At 39.1% G+C, this 18,614-nt stretch overlaps 1 protein-coding gene and 1 non-coding gene across 4 annotated transcripts in view; one reads left to right on the plus strand and one right to left on the minus strand.

The window, feature by feature from the left end:
• Window positions 1–18,614, plus strand: part of LOC100656214 (kinesin-like protein KIF16B) — a 373,573-nt gene that overhangs the window by 114,685 nt on the left and 240,274 nt on the right. The gene's annotated exons all lie outside the window — the stretch shown is intronic.
• Window positions 15,096–15,202, minus strand: LOC111751165 (U6 spliceosomal RNA). The gene has a single exon (XR_002786252.1). It is a non-coding gene; the product is annotated as a U6 spliceosomal RNA (small nuclear RNA).

Below are 18,614 nucleotides of genomic sequence, written 5' to 3' on the forward strand. Positions count from 1 at the left end.
CAGTTTTGGTAACCACATAGGTGCTTTTTGTGCAGCAGTAAGGATGTCGAGGCGTATTCAGTTTTGAAGAACTTTATCATTCATTAATTCATTATTTCAGGAATACATTTTCTTCTAATTTATGAGATTCTGTGGTTAACATAATAGAACGTTGAGTATTAGTAATGCTTTTATGTAAACTTTATAGCGTACCTTTAAGTTTACCCCGTTCCATGTAACTTGGGTTTATATAGTCCTGAATCAATAGTATTCCGAAATTTTTGTTAGTTTTTAAAATCTCGATTTAGTACAATGATATATGTATTTGAAATATTATAATTCTTTGTATAAGTCTGATACAGTCTAGTTTCATTGAATTTGTTAAACTTAAAATATTAATATTTCATTGAAATAATTTCCTTAAGTAGTGAAGTAAAATCTGTTTATAGAAGACAGCTTAAAATATTCACAGTTAGCTTTTGACAATGTTTTTTAAAAGAATTATAGAAGCAATGTAAAATTAAAAAAAAAAAAAAACAGAAGAAAATACCTTTAGACATAATGATTACCGCTGTTTGTTAAAGAGGTTTAGATATAACTCATAGTCCAAAAACACAACGCTCTATTACCAGGTGCTCATACATTTGAAGAGTAATAAAAAATAATTTTGGATAATGATGTTAATTCCCCAGTTAAACTATAAGACCAAGTTAATAATTAAAATTAGGTAACAAATTTCATATAACGTCTTAATTAAAAATGTTTTAGCACTTGTTTCTTTATAAAACAGAAACAAATCTTTTGTGGCTTTCGATGAAATCTTAATGACCAATAGAAATGAAAACTTATTTAATTAAACTTATTAAACTTTTTGCTTATGAAATTTTAGAGTTGTTAAGGGTTTATCATAGGTTGTTGAGAAATATTTGCTTAACAATGAGAAACTCAACTCTTGATTATTTGACATTAAGGCTCCTAACAGTTTTTTGATAAATTAATTCATTAAAGTTGCAGTAAATGACAATTTTGACATATTAAATAAATTCCTTTTCAATGAACCTTTTAAATTTCTTATCTCTATTATATATTCTTAATAGTGTATCTTTTTAAGTGATAAAAATGGATATATTATTAGTCATATATATGTAAATCTATTTCTGTGGCATAAAAAGTGAGAGTTTATAAACATTCATCATAACGAATGTCTATTAACTTAATTTCAAGACTAGTTACATAAAGGTTACAAGTTACATAAAAGCCTTAGAAATTAATTCAAGCTTAAAAAAACCTTATAAATCATAATTATTATTGAAGTAAATTTAAGTAGTCTATATTTTCTATTCAGACCTTTATTATCTTATTTTTTTGGTAAGCAGTTTGGTCTTTTTTCTTCTCAGTAATAAAAATTACTCCCTTCCTTTTGATAAAACCCACTTTATATAATATCTAGCTTAAACTATTTAGAAAAGTTTGGCTTTTAAGGTTGACATAAAAACTTGTTAGGCTACAAACTGAATTAAGACTGTTATTTAATTTGTATAAGCACCTATTTCTTAAACTAATTAGAATAATGCCATCTGGAGGTGAGAAAAATAGACTGATTCATGGTATTGGAAGTTTTTGGCTATGATAAGACAAAACTTACGTATAAAACAATCAAACAGAAAAACCACACAAATCACATATATTGTTAAGAAAAACTTCAGGCAATGCTGCAAACTACAAAAGAAACTGTTTGAAACATTTGGAGGTTGCCATTTTCTCTGATATCTTTTTAAGAAAAGTCCTGAAAACAGATACTACTTTCTAATTCTTCTTAATCTATACAAACATCCAGAATACATTATTTAAAATTTTAATTCGAGAAGAGCTATGATTTCCTTTTTCTTCAAAACAGCTAAATTTTAACTGTGTAGAAGATAAAATCAGCAAAACAAGACAGGAAACTTGAAAAAGAGAAATAGAAAAAAAGCACATAAAAGTTTATATTCAACATCACGTAAGACAAACATGGGGAACCCAGTTTCTTTAAAGTGATTACTGAGACTGTGAATACTTCAATATATTTAGCTTATAGTATTTGAATATGATCCCAAACCAGTGTCTTAAGAAGGGGGGATGTGTAGGCTTATTTATTTAGGATGTTAAAAATAGGTTGAAATTTTGGTCTTCTAAAGTCTAATAAAATTATTAGCAGATTCTGCCAGGGCTTGTTGGTTTGTGGCTTAAAGAATCTGAAATTCCTCCGTAACAGCCATATGATACATGGTTTCATTCTTTTGAAACTAATTTATTTTGCCAGCAGAAGAAACTTGGAAGATACGCGAAAAGATCTTTGTGCACTTAGAAAATTGAAAGTAACTTCCCAGCCATTTTTGGCTAGAGAAGCAGAAGTTAAAAGAAAAACTTCTGTGCATTTTCAAAATAAAATAGATTAGCAGCCATACTAGCTCTGAACATAGACGTTCGTTCTAAAGGCTCAGCTTCTGAAACCTCAAATCCTGGTTTTGAAAATCTCAAATTCTAGTCTTGAAGGCACAGCTTCTGAAGGTTCAGCAGCTGAAAACTCGGCACGATGTGTAGATAGTGAGTTGAAAGCAAAGGAGACAGAAAGAGAAGTGACAGGATCTTGAGATTTTAATTTTTACTAGTTTATTAAACTTCAACAGTGTATCATTTAGGAAGGCAATTTTACTGTTGTATGTGGGGGTCCCCCAGGGGTATCCTCCACTTTTGAATTTGTTGTTACCTATTTCCCTGTTAAACAAATGTGCATAGTAAAATCAGATTAGCCTAGAAAAAACAAATATTCGACTTAGGTTGCTCTTCCTTAAAGTCCAAAAGATTTGAGATTCTGCTGCCACCAAAGCCTCACATCTCAAGGACAGATTTGTCTAATGGTGTCCCAGTAGAGGGCAGAGAACTACTCTTGATTTCTGTCTTGGGATCAGAGGTACCTGTCTTAGGCTGAGTTCCCTAGAGAAGCAAGATTTATATCAAGCAAATGGCTTATGTGATTTTAAGGGGCTAGGTAATGTCTCAAGTCCGTGGGGCAGGAAAGAGGATTCTCCTGGTTCATGTATCTGCAGGGGCTGGCTAACCCAAGACCAGCAGGCCGGAGAGCAGATCTATAGCAGGCTGTGAAGATCAGCAAATCTCAAGATCAGCAGGCAAGCTGCTAGCTCAAGTCCCGGAAGTCAAAAGTCAGATGAACAGGAGCCAGCTTCAGGATCTAGAACAAGCCAAAAGCAGGAAGGAAGTAGACGACGGAGGGTGGAGAGATGGAGGTGGGCGGGGGGGGTCATGAGCCACCAGAGACCCTGCCCCTGCCAGTACCACTCAGCAGAGTCCATCATGGGGGTGATCACGTATCAGATTTTAACAGGGAAGTGATCACAACATTATACAACTGCCAAAACACTGAGAATCATGGCCCAGCCAAGTTGACACACAATCTTAACCATCACAGTACCCAGATTTGCAAGTGGAAAACCTAGACCTGGACTTACAAGTGAACGAAGACTCAAAGAGTAGACTTACCCCTGTCAGAACCAGAACAGGGAGAAAAGGGAAGCAAATCCAGGCTGAATTAAGAATGAAAGTAAATTAACAATAATGAAAATAAGCCAATCAGAATGAAAGTGAGCCAGTAATAAAACTTGGAGGCCTCAGACAGAGGCAGAAGCTCAACCCAAGAGGTACTCACCCAGACAGTCTCCACAGGTCGGAAGAAAAAGTAGAGTCCAGTTGCCTCAGCAAGAGGTACTCACCCAGACAGTCTCCACAGGTCGGAAGAAAAAGTAGAGTCCAGTTGCCTCAGCTGGGTCCAGAGCCTGATTTTTCTGGCTCTCTGGGGGCTGCCAGAGGAAATTGCCTATGGATCCCATGTTTTCTGACACCAGGTGTTGTAGTGAAATAACCAATAGTCTGTTTAAATTTTTATTTTTTTTGTTGTGCTTTAACTGAAAGTTTACAAATCAAGTCAGTCAGTCCTACAAAAATTTATATACACCTTTCTATATACTCCCAATTGCTTTCCCCCTAGTAAGACAGCACACTCCTTCCCTCCACTCTCTCTTTCTTTGTCCATTAGGCCAGCTTCTGACCCCCTCTGCCATCTCATCTCCCCTCCAGACAGGAGATGCCAACATAGTCTCATGGGTCTACTTGATCCAAGAAGCTCAGTCTTCATCAGTATCATTTTCTATCCCATTGTCCAGTCCAATCCCTGTCTGAAAAGTTGGCTTTGGGAATGGTTCCTGTCTTGGGCTAACAGAAGGTCTGGGGACCATAACCACGGGGTGCTTCTAGTCTCAGTCAGACCATTAAATCTGGTCTTTTTATGAGACTTTGGGGTCTGCATCCCACTGCTCTCCTGCTCCCTCATGGGTTCTAGTCCATTTAAATTTTAAAACGGTTTTATTTTGACAAAAAAGGTATTTTGCAAAATGAAAAACCTAGTGTCAGAATAATCTGAACAAAATGCTTTGGAGAACTGTTCATTTACAAAGACTTATAAAGACAAGCAGAATGGTACAGCTAGAACATTTGTGGTTGGTTGACATTTACAGAACTTAGAGGGGGTGTTAGGACAAGATTATGGAAAAATACTGGGCTTCATAAGGACTCAGGCACAGGTTAGAAAAAATTTTTGTTTTTAGGGGGAGTGAAGGGAGCATTTTCTTAGAATCAGCCGACCACCAAAGTCACGTGTTTAACACCTGTAATAATAATCTTTTTTTTTTTTTAATAATAATCTCTACATCGGCCAAGTTTATCTTAGAACTTTTGGAGAAGCAGAATAGGGTGGCAAAACCACATTTTCCTGTAGAAACTGCTTGTATCTAGGTCAGAGGTACAGTGGAAAATTTTATAGAAGCGACAGGCTGCGTTATATGATAGAAGCTTCATTTAGAAATTTAAAATGGCATTGCTTAGGACAAGAAGGGATTTGGCTCAGACCCTTGCTAGAAGTCCCAGTCATGTCAAGAGTTTTAGCTTTGGAGTGTTCTTCGTCAAGGAACAATAGGTTATTGACACAATTTGCTGATTGTTTTTTGTCTCACCACAAAAAAGAAACTCTTGCATGGTGAGTGTTTCTTAAAATAATTTTCTAAAGTATCTCCCAGAGTATATATCAAAGAAAAATGCTGTTTATGAGTGTTATCAGAAAGAGAAAGAGGTTACGGTAATTAGTTCTATCCCAGAACCATTTTGTCTTAACTAAGACTAGGTGGTAAATGAGAATACGTAGTTGGAGAGGAAAATGGGGGGGGGGGGGTGTTATCCTCATTTATGTTTCTCTGTCACGTGATTTGACACATGGATGAAATATTCAGGCATCTTCGATCTATCCCTTAGAGCTCCACCCATGAAGCCTAAAGCTGTGTGGTGAAGCAGGCCCTACCGTACTGGATGGGCATGTCTCCTGTGCCAGATTCATAGGTCACTAAAGATGGTAAGCGAGTTTAGATTCTGCCTTCAAATCTTCCCCAAGCCAGGTGTGGCAAAGAAAGTACAACATGGGGACAGAATCCATGGTTCCAGGAGACGTATGTGATATTAGGAAGTAGTAGATGTTGTGTTTAATATCATGGCCTCTGAAGTCAGATCACTTAATGTCAAATCCTGGGTGCGCTATTGTTATATAACTTGTTAAGTTACCTACGTCTTAGCTATTATGATGTTGGTTTTCTATTTTAGGGCCTGTCTCTTCTATGAGCTCACTTTGTTGGGTTTAGAGGTGTCACCGTGTTGGTCCTTGGAATAAAAACAATTTTTTTTTTTTGCCTAACCTAACTGGAATAAAACAAAAAGTAGAATATTTTTAGCAAAATCATGGGAGGTCTTTTTTTGTTTCCATTTTTAGTTTCTAAGAAAGAAAAGCAATCTACTGCAAAGGTGTTAATGTCAGGTGAGTTTGAGAATCTAAGCATTGGGGAGCTGTGTATACCAAATTGAATCCCTCGTAGGAAATACAAATATGTCATGCGTTTATGAGTAAAATCTGGTGATTTGGGTCCTAATTGGGTCCTAAAAAAAAAAATTTTTTTTTTTTCAAAAATCTTTCCCTAGGTTAGGCCAGACCATCAGAATTATGTATGCCTGGGTTGGATCATATGCGCTCCCAGTAGAATTACTTTTATTAAACTAACTTTTGGCAAACTGCTATTAACCTATATTGAAGGGCATTGTAACAACTGCCCTAGAAAACTGGCTGCCATGTTTAATCTGAGGGGTGATTAAAGACAAGTCCGTGTGTTTCTCTGGCAGGACCCATATTCTCGGGATTGGAGAGAGTGGTTACTGTGCTGAGGAAAGGTTCTGATTTTTAACTCATAGGCACTGTGAGTCACATAGCCAAGCATGCTCCCTCTTTGTGTTTGCATTTAGGGTCAAATGTTTTTCCCACCCCAAATGAATGCATATGTAGGACTTCCTGGCAGGCACTTTGTAGTCTGTCCACATTCCTTAAGTTAACCTAGTGCCTTTTTTTCCCCTTATTTTTAATTAAAAAAAAAGTCATTATTATGTGTAAAATCTTTTTAGCACTAAGGTGGAAGTAATAAGAATATACCTTGTCACTTGAGCTCACATGAACCACTTACCTGTTTGTTATGACACCAGTTGATAATTCTTGCCCGAATCAGTGATTTCACTAGAAGTTACAGAATAAGCATTTTCTAACCTTACCACCTCTTCCTCCTTTATTAGCCAGCATTCTGCTGTAAAATAGAGCTTTGCCTTGTCGCTGGAGCCAGATTCTCTGAAATATAGCTCCTTCCAGAAAGGTGGGATAAATGCTTAATATTTTCCTTTAATTATCATTTTTCAAGGTAAGGAGTTGGTTTCATAGCCACTTCAAATGGTGACGAGTGAATTTTTCCTTGAAAAAAAATTTTTTTGACTCTTTTTTTAGAGATTCATGGAATTTCCTAGATGGAAGTATTTCAGTCATTGTTCTTTTTGATGCCCAAACTGTCACAACTTTGTTCACTGGTTGTTCTTCAGCCTTTGCCCATACACAACTTTGTACATCTTTGAAAGCTTTCTTGCTTTTTGTCTGAACAAAATGTCTCAGGCACATATTGAACCTGTTTGAGAGCTGAAATCAGCCATTTTTTCAAGGAGCTCTGGCTTTATTAGTGGGGATGTTCCTAGCTGCTGGAATGTCCTAGCTTCTAAGCCATTTAATAAATAAGTGTTTATAATTAATTTATTGATTTCTTGGAAACCCTGGTGACGTAGTAGTTAAGTGCCAGAGCTGCTAACCAAGAGGTTGGCAGCTCAGATTCACCAGATGCTACTTGGAAACCCTACGGGGGCAGTTCTGCTCTGTCCTGTAGGGTTGCTATGAGTTGGAATCGATGGCAACGGGTTTGGGTTTTTTTCGGTTTTGATTTCATAACTATATGTCTTCTTATAACGAAAATCTTGATTTTTAAGGACCATTAAAAAACTACTTATTTGATTTATTCTATTTGTACTTACGTGATGTATTTGAAAGCTGTTTCAAAATAGCATTGTAATATTATAACTAAAAATAAAACTACTGAATGAAGTTTTAGAATACCTCTATAGGCCTTTTTGTCCTTAGAATGCATTTCATTAAGGAGCATTTGTAGTCAGAGTGTGGCTATAAGGTGTATATTATAAAGCCACTTAAAATAAATGTACTTTTCTTGTGAATCCATTGAATAGAATTCTAGAAATGAGACTGCCAAGTCAAGGATAAATTAATACGCAATTTAGGAAGGTGTTCCAAATTCCTCTCCACAGGGGTTATACTATTTTGCCTTCTCCACAGTCTCTCCAACAGAGTGTGTTGTCAAACTGTAACGTTTTGCCAGTCTGATAGATGAGAAATGGATTCATGGTAGTTTTGATTTGTGTTTCTCTTATTGTGAGTGAAATTAAGAGAATCTTCTATTTAAGGACCAGTTGTATTTCCATTTCTGTGAACTCTCTGTTCAAATAATTTTCCCGGTTCCTATTGGCTCTGTGGACATCTCCTTTCTTGAATTTCTAGGAGTTCTTCACCATGTATTAGTTCTCCATCTATAGTATAAGTTGCAAATATTTTTTCCTAATTTTTTATTTGTGTTTTAATTCTGTCCATGGGCTGTGCATATGTGTGTCTGCGAATGTGTGTGTGTATAGCCACATAGTAGTTTTTATAGTGAAATTTATTAATCTTTTCTTTTATGGCTTTAAGATAGGGAGCAAAGGCCCTGAGATTAGAGGGTGCCTGTCTGGGAAATAGCGAAGAGACTGGTGTGGTTAGAGGAGAAACAAGTAAAAGAGAAATAGACTATACTATAAGCGAGGTAATAGGGGGTTGAATGTGGAATTTAGAGACTTAGTAAGACAGAGAGCAGAGGGGCCCCCAAATCTGCAAACAAAGTAACAAGAAATGGGCCAGGGCACAGAAACAAAGCGGTTCCCCAGAATAATGGGGCAGGGTGTCTAAAAATAGCCCACAAACTTCTTTAAAGTTGCCTTTCAGAAACAGCTGGAGAAAACCAGGCCCAGGGACATGCGCAGAACACCCACCTGTGACCACTGTGTGACCTTCCACCAGGGGCAGTGAGGGGCTACAGCCCCAGCCGGGGAATCGAACCCGGAGAGCGGGAGACTGCGCAGGCGTGACATCACATTATAAGTCCTGCCACAACTCCCAGAGGCCTCCAGGACAGGAGCCATCTTGGAAAGCTGCTGCGTGCGCACGTTAGTTAACACATCCCCGCCTGTGTCTATGAATAAACATGAATCTTTTCCCACCCAAGAACTTTTAAAAACTCCGGCCTGTTTTTTGTTCTGTGAGATGAGGGTAAGCTTTGCTCTAGGCCCTCCTCCTCTCGGCTTGCAGGCCTCTTCAATAAGGCTTTGCTTGTATGGAAAACTATGTGCCTTACCTGCTCATTCTTGACCGGTGAGAGGCAAGAACCTCATTCCGGTAACAGTTTCAGGATTTTGAATCATAGTAAGAAAGGCCTTCTCCACTTCAAGACTGTAAAAGAGTGTACTTTGATTTTTTATAGTACTTGCTTCATTTTATATTTTACATTTAAATCTTTGATCTGCTTGGAGTTTATCCTGTGTAAAGTATCCGAAGTGTGCAGCCTACATGGCTGTCTTACTTGTCATACCACACATATTTACAGATTGATCTTTACTTACCGATTTAACATGCTGTGTTGTTTAGAAACCCTGGTGGCCTAGTTATTAAGTTATATGGCTGCTAACCAAGAGGTCGGCAGTTCGAATCTGCCAGACACTCCTTGGAAACTCTGTTGGGCAGTTCTACCTTGTCCTATAAGGTCGCTATAAGTCGGAATCGACTTCACGGCAGTGGGTTTGGTTTGGGCTTTTTTGGCTTGTTGTCTGTTAAATTCACAGGTGTATTTAGGTATATTTCTAAACTTTTAGGTTTTTCTTTTGTTTGTCTATATATCACACACTGCAGTGAGGTGGATGGCTTTTGTGTGGCCTTTCTTGCCACGGTGGTCTTGTAACTCCCATCCAAGTGATTGGGTGGGACTGTGCAAAATAAGGTGGTTGTGGCCCACAAAGGGGATTGGCTGGGTTTGCCTTCCTGCTGGGCTTGAAGGGGATCTAATTCCAGCTCAGGGGGTTGACCTCACCACCACCAGAGAAGAGCTAGGAGCGAGCAGAGCATGTCCTTTGCACCTGGAATCCCTCTGCTGGGACTCTGCTAGACCCAGAGACAGCTGTAACATTGAAGATGGCAACACAGCGAGAAGCAGCAGCAGAGAATCTGCCGCAGCAGAGGCAGCAGAACCATGAGACTGGCAGGGGAGAATGGCAGGAGATGGTGCGGTGGTCTTCCCAACTCACGGAACGAGAAACCTGACTGCCTTTGGGCTGAGGCTTGACTGGCTGAGTGGGGTGCCTCTGGGCACTTACCAGCAGACCTAAGAGAGCTTTGTAACACTTGCCTCTGAGCAGGGCAGAGGCTGAGGGGCCAGAGAAAGGTGTGCCTGCAGCAGGGCTGGGAAGAGGCTGTCCTGATGGAATAAGTGTATCCCGAATGTTCCTGAACCTGAATTATAACTTGTAACTTCCCATATAAACCCTGTAATCAAGAGTATTGTCTGTGAGTTCTGTGTGGCCCTTGCAGTGAGTTATCGAACCCAGCAGAGAAGTGGAGAGTGCTGTGGGAGAGGTGATTGGTGTCAGAATTGGTAAAGATGGTGGAGAGAAGTGTGTCTGACCTCCGCCTTATAGGAATCAGCCTTGGGCTATTGATCTTGATTCTCCTTCCCCCTGGTGAAGTTAGAGGCGGTCAGATGCTGCCCCCACGTTGCTTTTGCACACACCTATGTCACAATGTTTGCATTATTGAATCTACATTATTTAAAATCAAGATTGTGACCCCTACACTCTTTTGGTTTGAGTTTGCCTTGGGTACCATTGCTCCTAACTTAAACTTGGACCTCTGGATTTACTTTGCATTAGGTGTATCGCTTGTACCTAGCACGTTTTTTTTAGCGGGTCCTGTTTTGTTAATGAATCTGAAAATCATTGAATTAAGTTATTGATATGACTAATATGGTTGGTTTAATTACGTCATATTAACTAACCTATTATTTATACATACATGTGTGTTTGCGTTTTTAATGGATCTTTTCCCTATGTATTCTGTTTGCTTAGTGATACGTATTTTGTACTTGTATTTAGGGAGGTTTGTATTTTTGTTTTGGAGTCCCTGGGCAGGGCAGATGGTTAATGTACTCAGCTGCCAACTTAAAGGTTGGAGGTTCAAGTCCACCCAGAGGCAGCTTGGAAGAAAGGCCTGGCAATCTATTTCCGAAAAATCAGTCATTGAAAACCCTATGGGGCGTGTGTCTACACTGTAACACATGGGGTTGCCATAAGTTGGAATCAATTCCATGGCAACTGGTGTTTTTTTTTTAGTTACTTCTATGGTAATAAATTCACCAAAGACTCCTGACAATGAGAAATTAACTTGTAATTTCTCCTTTCAGTTTCCCCTCTCTTCTATGTCCACTTTTAGTCAGTTGTGTTACTTTTCTTAGTGTGTAACTTTGTATCCTTATATAAGATTGATCAGCCTGGGCTATTGTCTATGACGGAGTCCTGAATTTGCCGTTGCTGCTTTGTCAGTCATTTATGTGCTGTATAGCCGTCTTTAGCTCCACTTTTGTTATAGTCTTAGCCTTTCAGTTAAGTGTATTGAGTTGTAACTCGAAAGCACAGCTGAATTTCGGGAGTAGTCAGTCTGAGTCAAAGGTGGTGAAACTGTGAATAGAGAGCAAGAATAGAGACACAAACATGAAGAATGTGATAAATGTCACTGAAATGTACATGTAGAAATTGTTGAATGGGTGTATGGTCTGTGTGTATTTTCACCATATATATATATATTTTTTTTTTGGAGTGGTCTCTGTCAATCCTTCTCACTGAAGTTTCTCCAGTGAGAAGCTTGGTTAGGTGAAGTTTGTCCCTGGTAGATTTCTCAGGAAGAGTATTTTCTGAAAGCCTGCATACTTGGTTCACACTTTTTTTCTTTCTAGGCATTGCTCCATTAGTTTCTGGCACTGAATGTTGGTGTTACAAGTGTGGTGCCAATCTGATTTTGTTTTCTTTATAAGTGACTTGGTCTTTTTGCCTGGCTTGCCAAAGGATTCTTTATCTTTAAAGTCTACTGGTTTTCTTAGTGCACGTCTCAGTGTTTCCAAGCAAATGTTGTACCTTCCAATTAATCAGTTAGAGCAGGGATCGGTAAACTTTTTATGGAAAAGGCCAGAAAGCAAGTATTTTCACCTAAGTATTTTCAGTTTTGTGAGCCATATGGTCTGTGTTACAACTACTCAGCACTCTCTTACAGCACAAATGGAGCTACAGATACCCTATAAACAAGTAGACGTGGCTGGATTTGGCCAGTGGCTGTAGTTTGCCGACTCCTGCTTTAGACTGCTACTTTATCTGAGGGAAGCTGGCTTGCATTAGATGTCAGATGTTTGGTCTGTCCCATTGTTTTGCTTACTGTGCTTTCCACGGTCTCAGTTTTTCTATGTGCTCTTGGTACGTTAGTCTTCAGTTCTGATTTTTTTTCCTCTACCTTCTGAGACCTGTGCATGTTCTTCTCCCATCACTCTGTTGTCTAATCATATATTTGAATTCTTAGAATGTTTTATAGCAACTTTTTTGCTCTGCAGCTATATTTTTCTGATGAATTTTCTTCTGCTGAGAAGTCATTATAATTATTCTTTTTCTTAGAGTGGATACGTAATTTTACTTGCTTTATTGTTCATATTTGAATTATTCGCGTTTTCCTGAATTATCCACTAGCAGGAAGATCCTATGAGGGTGGGAGACTTAGGGCTATCTTCCTGGATTCTCAGCAAAAGATGTCATTTTCTATTGCTACTGGAATGGGCAGTTTCTTTACTACATGGCACTGACTTTTTTGCTCTTTGATTCTTTCCATGCCTTTTCTCTCTGCCTTCCCAGATGCTTCGTGCTCTATCCTGTTCACTCCCCGACCCGCCTGCAGCAGTTCCCACTGAGGGCAGCCCCTCTCCTTCTGGGGGTGAATATTTGCAAGTGTTTTCTGGGTTTTGCTTCTCATGGCACCTCTCACTCCCTGTGTCCCCCATTCTCCCCGGCCGCATCTAGTTGTGGCTTCTGTGCCATCCATTCTGCAGAAGCAGGTATATTCTCTCATACTCATATTATTTGAGGGGTGTGAATCTTTTATGCTTCCTATTTTTTTTTTCTGAAATATATACATCATAAGGAATTTCATTCATTCTTCTAGTTGCTTTTCCTGGTTTTTAGGAGAGTGGGAAGATTGAAGTATAAGCAGCCCCTACACTTGGATGCCATTGCTGCCAGAACCTGGACACATCCCATGTATCCCTTTTAAAATAAGTAAACATTTTTAAGATGTGAATAAAATAATTTGGTTCCTGAACCCTTCCTGCAGATATCTGTGAGAATGTATTCTGTGCATGGGATATGTAATTGTCAGCAGAACTGGATAGCGTGAATACGAACACAAAGTATATTTAATAACTACTTCCTGTAATGACTTTTGTTTGCCAAGCCTACGTGATAGGAATTTAAATGAACTTGACTGAAATATTCCGGGAAATGATTTGGGGGGGGGGGGTAGGGAATAGTAGTGATCATTTCAGTTTAATGCACAGTCATCCAAAGGAAAATGTCTTCCAATTACTTAAAATCACCATCAGTGAAAAATTAAGACTAAGAGAAGTACAGTTGTGTATGATTCATAAACTTTCAGAGTGGCTAGAGAAACTCCATTTTTTTTCTGGTCTGTCATTATTCTGTGAAGCGTGTTTTTATGTCTCACAGGTCAAGCAGCATCCTACACTTGCTGCTATAAATGTCTCCCTTCAGAAGGCTAAATGAGGAAGTTACAATTATAGAAACTGTTTTCCCTGAAGACATTAGCCACATGCGATGCTAATGACTTGCTCTATTTCAGTCTTTCTCATTTGTATTTTTCAGACATTCTTTATATGTGAGCTTGCAAGGCAACTTGCAGAATATATGCTGACAAATGTATTTTCTCTGTCATTTGGAAGAAATATTGCTGTAGAGATTTTTTACTCACCCAAACCTGTCTGGGAACGCACAGGAATGGTAGATTACACCGTCCGTCATCTGTGCTGCTCGCATTCTACTCACGCTCTCATATTACTTAGTTACTTAAACTGTGGTGCTCTGTGGTGAAAAACCATAAGATAAACCTGCTCACATCATTTTAGTATTCGTTGTTGTTGTTGTCAGGTGCCGTCGAGTCGATTCTGACTCCTAGCGACCCTACGTACCACAGAACAAAACACTGCCCAGTCCCGATCCATGCTCACAGTCGCCGTTCTGCTTGAGCCCATTGTTGCAGCCACTGTGTCAGTCCATCTCGCTGAGGGTCTTCCTCTTTTCCACTGACCCTCTACTTTACCAAGCATGATGTCCTTCTCCAGGACTGATCCCTGCTAACAACATGTCCAAGGTACGTAAGATGTAGTCACACCATCCTGGCTTCTAAGGAGCATTCTGGTTGTACTTTTTCCAAGACAAATTTGTTCTTTTTTTTTCTTTTTGACTTTTATTGTGCTTTAAGTGAAAGTTTACAAATCAAGTCAGTCTCTCATACAAAAATTTATATACACCTTGCTATATACCCCTGGTTGCTCTCCCCCTAATGAGACAGCACACTCCTCTTCACCTCGTTATTTCCCTGTCCATTCAGCCAGCTTCTGTACCCCTCTGCCTTCTCATCTCCCCTCCAGATCGGAGCTGCCCACATAGTCTCATAAGTCTACTTGATCCAAGAAGCTCATTCCTTACCAGTATCATTTTCTATCTTATAGTCCAGTCCAATCCCTGTCTGAAGAGTTGGCTTTAGGAATGTGTCCTGTCTTGGGCTAACAGAAGGTGTGGAGACCATGACCTCTGGGGTCCTTCTAGTCTCCATCAGACCATTAAGTCCAGGCTTTTTATGAGAATTTGAGGTCTACATCCCAGTGCTCTCCTACTCCCTAAAGGGTTCTTCATTGTGTTCCCTGTCAGGGCAGTCATTGGTTGTAACTAGGCACCATCTAGTTCTTCTGGTCTCAGGCTGATGTAATCTCTGATTTATGTGGTGCTTTCTGTCTCTTGGACTCATAATTACCTTGTGTCTTTGCTGTTCTTCATTCTCCTTTGCTCCAAGTAGGTTGAGACCAATTGATGCATCTTAGATGGCCACTTACTAGCGTTTAAGACCCCAGATGCCGCTCTCCAAAGTGGAATGCTGAATGTTTTCTTAATAGATTTTATTATGCCAATTGACCTAGATGTCCCCTGAAACCACGTCCCCAAAACCCTGACCCTGCTACGCTGGTCTTCGAAGCTTTTGGTTTATTCAGGGAACTTCTTTTGCTTTTGGTTTAGTCCAGTTGTCTTGACCTCTCCTGTATTGTGTGTCATCTTCCCCTTCACCTAAAATAGTTCCTTTCTACTGTCTAATTAGTGAAAACCCCACTCCTTCCCTCCCTCCCCCGTCTCATAACAAAGAGCATTTTCTTCTCTGTTTAAACTATTTCTTGAATTCTTATAAAAAAAATATGGAACGCTTCACGAATTTGCGTGTCATTCTAGCGCAGGGGCCACACTAATCTTTTCTGTATCATTCCAATTTTAGTGTATGTGCTGCTGAAGGGAGCACTTGTTCCTTCTTTTGGCCGTCCAGGGTATATTCAATATTCTTTGCCAACACCACAATTCAAAGGCATCCATTCTTGTTTGGCCTTACTTATTCATTGTCCAGCTTTCACACACATATGATAAACAATTGAAAATACCATGGCTGGGTCAGATGCACCTTAGTCTTCAAGGTGACATCTTTGCTTTTCAACACTTTAGAGAGGTCCTTTGCAGCAGATTTGCCCAATGCAATGTGTCTTTTGATATCTTGACTGCTGCTTCCATGGGTCTTGAATGTGGATCCAAGTAAAATGAAACCCTTGACAACTTCAGTCTTTTCTCCATTTCTCATGATGTTGCTTATTGTCCAGTTGTGAGGATTTTTGTTTTCTTCATGTTGAGGTGCAATCTATACTGAAGGCTGTGGTCTTTGATCTTCATTAGTAAGTGCTTCAGGTCCTCTTCACTTTCAGCAAGGAAGGTTGTGTCATCTGCATAACGCATGTTGTCAATGAGTCTTCCTCCAATCCTGATGCCCCGTTCTTCTTCATATAGTCCAGCTTCTTGTCTTTTAGTATTTATCTCTCTTTAAAGAGTGACACATTCAAGTCTCTTATTGAACTCCTGTCAATCAAAGTATGGGTCTAAGGTATGAATATGTTTGTTTCTAAGTGCCTATGTCCCTTCTCGCTTAAAGCTCAGTTCAGCCTGGCATCACCTATTGAGCATATACCATATGCCAGGCAGTGTAAGCTGGGAGGGTTATGTGACCGATTGAATTGTGTCCCCCCAAAATACGTGTTGGAATACTAACATCTACAGCTGTGGATGTAATCCCATTTGGAAACAGGGTTTTCTTTGTTATAGTGAGGCTGTATTACTGTGTGTCTTACACCTAACCAGTTTGGGGATTTATAAAAAGCAGATTAGGTGCAGAGACAAGGGAGCAGCACGAGGGGTGATGGTGGGAGACAGCTGCTGTATAAAGACTGTGGAGCCTAGGAACTTTAAGGCGCGCCGGCTCCTAGAAGCTGAAATAGACAAGAAAGGACCTTCTCCTAGAGCCACAGACTGAATTCAGACCTTTAGTGACCTGAGCTGTGAGAAAAGAAATTTCTGTTCTCTGCATCCACCCACTCCTGGTATTTCTGTTACAGTAGCACTAGCAAGCTAAGACAGGTTACAAACCTGAATAAGATGCAGTCCCTTTTGAGGCAGACTTATAAGCATGTAATTATAATGCATTCAAACAGGAGCAATAATAGAAATACATGTTATTTTTACGTAAGTACATGTTACATGTGTATCTACCACAATTAAAAAAAAAGTACACGTAATGTGGGCAGTGTGAGCAGAGGGGCAAGCCTGTTGAGCAGGTGAGTGTGTGTGTGTGTGTGTGTGTGTGTGTAAATGCGGTCACACGCAGAGTTCTCAGGTCTTCTCTGGCTCCCCATTCCTCCTTTGTCTGCCTCTTGTGGGGAAAGCTTCTCCAGCAGATAGAGCTCTGCCACCCCTAAGCCAGTAACCTGCTGTTTTCACACTTCAATCTAGAAGGCACCTCATGGGCTTTCTGTGCAAATGTTTAACGGTAGAGTTGGGATTTCTCTGTAAAGTTCATTTCTGTTGTGGTGAGTCCAGTCTCAAGTTGTATAAACACCAATGCTGAGGTGCGTGTACAGGTATTTGTGTTTCCTCTTACTTCGTATTTATTTCCTCTGTGATCTAAATTAGCAAACATTTGTAAAATAGGAAGAGGTTAAAACTCAAACATATGTAAGCCTTACCATCAATTAATACTGAAATAGGCTGGATCACCTTTACAATTTTTAAAAAATGTATATTTGCCCTTCCTGCACCATGGCCAAGCCTGACCATGGTATGTCAACTTGGAAAACTTGCTTCAAAAAAGTTTCAAGATTTGAAGCTTTTCCTAATTCTGAAAGAGAGAAATTATCTTTCTCTTCTCTTTTTTTTTTTTTTCCTTAATTCTTCAAACTTCTAGTATTTCTGGTGTTCAGTCTTGCTAGTTATTGTTGTTTTGTGTCTTCTTTTCATTAAGAACTGTGTTTCTGGTTCACCTTCCTGCCCCACAGAGCCTTGTGTATAAAAAATAGTAAGTGAATGTTTGTTGAACCAAATTATATCGGGTCAATCCAGTTCTCGTTGAGCAGCTTTTTCCTAGTGATTAACTCACCCATCGACCATCCGTTTTACTGCTGTTGACGTCATATGAGGGGTTTTATATTTTATTATTAATAACTTTATTTAATCTACCTATCCATTTTGACATTTGCATTTGATTTTATAACCTTATTTCCAACAATTATCAAGAATAATCTTTGTTTTCAATGCTTACTATCACTCATTTTGCATCCCCCTGTCCTCATCTCCATTCCTAAGTTCTTTGCTTAGATCACCCCTTACTTAGCAGCGAGAGTAATTTTTTTAGAGCGAGTTTGTAGACCTTCCTTTGGTGCTTTGCTATCCTTGCAAATAAAAAACCGTGGGGGTGGAGAATTTTTTGCTCTTTTCCCTTCAAAACTTCGTGAACATCGCTCCCTTATGTTCTGGAGTTTAATATTGGCAAGAGAAAGTTTTATATCATCCTAATGTTTTTTCCTTTGTTTTGATACTTACAGGATTTTTAAATTATTTTTTAGATTTAAAATTTCAGCAGGATTCTTTTGCCTTCTTGCTCTGAGTGCCTTCTTCCCTGTTAGATGTGACTCTTTTCAGCTTGTTTCCATTGAGTCTTTGATTGTAGCCATTTTGTCATTTATTCTTTTCCTCTGGAGCAGCCACTACCTTTAATTTAGATTCTCCATTTTTCCTTTCTCTGTATCTGCCATCTTTTCCTGTGTTGTTTTCATCTCAATTCTTTGCACTTGGCGTTCTAGAGCACAGCTCATGCTTGTTCTCTGCCTTACTCATTTGGCTGTTTGGAGTATGAGTTTTGTTCTTACCTTTTCTAATACAGAGTTTAACTCTGAGTTTGCACTCATGGCAGCTGTTTCATCTGGCTCTACCTTTAGTTATGTTTTCTTGAGGTCATGTTTGCTTGGATCAGCTTCTGTTATAGTAAACAAAATAGAGCAAAAATGCTTTCCTTCCAGTATCTTGAGTACACTGTTCCCCTTATTTTGTTTTGTAAAATCTTTTTGCTAGGAGAGTCTCTCTTGTTGGCTTTCGTGGAGTACTGTTGCTTTTTGATGAAACTGTTTGCTTGTGGTTGTTTCTTAATGTGTTGTTGTTGATGTTTGTTGATATTATTTGTTGTTGTTGTTGCTTATGTTTGCGGTTACTTGTGCTTGTTACTATTTGCTGTTTGCTTATGCTTTGATGTGAAATCATCTGTCTAGGGCTAAGGGAATGTCCCTTGGTCACCAAGACTGTATTTTCTTTTTTAATTAATGAATTAATTTTTTATTATGCTT

This window comes from Loxodonta africana, chromosome 24, assembly GCF_030014295.1.
Source record: "Loxodonta africana isolate mLoxAfr1 chromosome 24, mLoxAfr1.hap2, whole genome shotgun sequence".
Classification (NCBI taxonomy): domain Eukaryota; kingdom Metazoa; phylum Chordata; class Mammalia; order Proboscidea; family Elephantidae; genus Loxodonta; species Loxodonta africana.